Source organism: Aotus nancymaae, unplaced genomic scaffold, assembly GCF_030222135.1.
Source record: "Aotus nancymaae isolate 86718 unplaced genomic scaffold, 86718_ANA_hifiasm-v0.15.2.pri h1tg000058l, whole genome shotgun sequence".
Lineage (NCBI taxonomy): Eukaryota > Metazoa > Chordata > Mammalia > Primates > Aotidae > Aotus > Aotus nancymaae.
In genome coordinates, this window is record NW_026988472.1 from 41012948 (window position 1) to 41015178 (window position 2231).

Below are 2231 nucleotides of genomic sequence, written 5' to 3' on the forward strand. Positions count from 1 at the left end.
CTATAAGTAAATTATAGTAGATTTACTTATAATTGCCGAAACTTGAAAACAGCCAAGATGTCCTTCAGCAGGTGAATGAGTAAATAAACAATGGTGCATCCAGATACTGGACTTTTATTCAGTACTAAAAACAAAGGAGCTATCAAGCCATGAAAAGATATGGAGGAAACTTAAATGCATGTTACTAAGTGAAAGAAGCCAATACAAAAAGCCTACACACTGTATGGTTCCAACTGTACGACATTCTTAAAAAGGTCAAACTATGGAGACAGTAAAAAAAAATCAGTGATTTCCAGGGGTTGTGAGAAGTGAGGGATGAATAGATTAAGCACAGAGAATTTTTAGGGCAGTGGAACTGCAGGCATACCTACCTCATTTTGTTGCAGTTCACTTTATGTGATTTGCAGATATTGCATTTTTTATAAATTGAAGGTTTTTCCAACAGCATGTGCTCACTTTCTGTCTCTGTGTCACATTTTGGGAATTCTTACAATATTTCACTTTTCCATTATTATATCTGCTTTGGTGATCTGTTATCAGTGACCTTTTTTATTACTGTTGTAATGATTTTTGGAGCACCAAACCACACCCATATAAGACAGCAAACTTGCATCAGACTGGCGCTAGCAACACGGGAGTGGTTAACGCATCCTCTTGCCGTTCCGGGTGTTTGGGCCTTGCTTGTGATGGTGAGAAAAGAAAATGGCCTTGCTGTGCTACAACCGGGGCTGTGGTCAGTGCTTTGATCCTGAGACCAATTCCAATGATGCTTACACATGCCACCCAGCTGTTCTCGTCTTTCACCATGCATTAAAGGGTTGGTCTTGCTGTAAATGAACAACGGATTTTTCTGATTTCTTAAGCATTGTTGCCTGTACAAAAGATAGACATAATAGTGAGAAGCCACCTGAGCCAGTCAAACCTAAAGTCAAGACTACTAAGAAGAAGGAACTATCTGAATTGAAACCCAAATTTCAGGAACACATCATTTAAGCCCCTAAGCCAGTAGAAGCAATGAAAAGGCCAAGCCCAGATGAAGCAATGACAAATTTGGAATTAAAAGTATCTGTCTCCCTAAAACAAGCATTTGATAAACTTAAACCGTCATCAGGGAATGAAGAAGATAAGAAAGAAGAAGACAATGATGAAATTAAGATTGGGACCTCATGTAAGAATGGAGGGTGTTCACAGACATATCGGGCTCTAGAGATTCTAGAAGAAGTCTGTGTATATCATTCTGGAGTACCTATTTTCCATGAGGGGATGAAATACTGGAGCTGTTGTAGAAGAAAAACTTCTAATTTGAATACATTCATAGCCCAAGAGGGCTGTACAACACGGAAACCCATGTGGACTAAAAAGGATGCTGGGGAAAAAGTTATTCCATGTAGACATGACCGGCATCAGACTGGAGGTGAAGTTATCATTTCAGTAGATGCCAAAAATTCACTTCCAGAACTTAGTCGAGTAGAAGCCAATAGCACATTGTTAAATGTACACATTGTATTTGAGATTTTGGAGAGAAGGAATTTGATCAAAATGTGAAATTGTGGGGTGTGATTGATGTAAAGCAAAGTTATGTAACTATGACTGCAACAAAGATTGAGATCACTGTGAGAAAAGCTGAACCAATGCAGTGCGCAAACCTTGAACTGCTTGCAGTGAAAAAGCAGGAAAAACAAAAAGACGACACAACAGATTGACTGGGAGATGAGAAGAAGGCTATAACGTATTTCAGAATTCTTAATACTGCGTGAAGTGGCAGCTTGCTGCTGTAATCTTTTGTTGTTGTATTACTGAATATGGCATTTCAGGGTTAACAATAGGTTCTTAAAAGCCAAAGGCAATTTGTCTTTTTGTGCCTCTCATCTTTCTTTTGTGTTATGTAAGACTGATTATTCGTTTCTTCTTACTGGTAGGAACCATAGTTGTGTCCTGTACTTGAAGAGGCTGGAAAATAGCCCATAACCGTAATCACAGTATTTCTTTGTATTTCTCTGTTAAGCAGAGAAATATTAAGGAACATGTTTTTACATGTTTCTATTATTCCATAGTTAGTAAAGCAAGATGAAATGTCAAATTTTAATCCGTTTTTTTCATGGATTTGTGTCCTTACAGTACTTGAAAATATTTAAGGAAGCGATGAAGCTCTGCACTTTTTACTATGTTGGCCGATTACTTTTTTAAGGAGGATTAATTCAGAGGTAGTGCAGTAAGTAGAGGGGAATATA

General features: G+C 37.9%; 1 pseudogene; it reads left to right on the forward strand.

Moving 5' to 3' along the window:
* Positions 1–702: 702 nt before the first annotated feature.
* Positions 703–1703, forward strand: LOC105705612 (cysteine and histidine-rich domain-containing protein 1-like; annotated as a pseudogene).
* Positions 1704–2231: the final 528 nt, after the last annotated feature.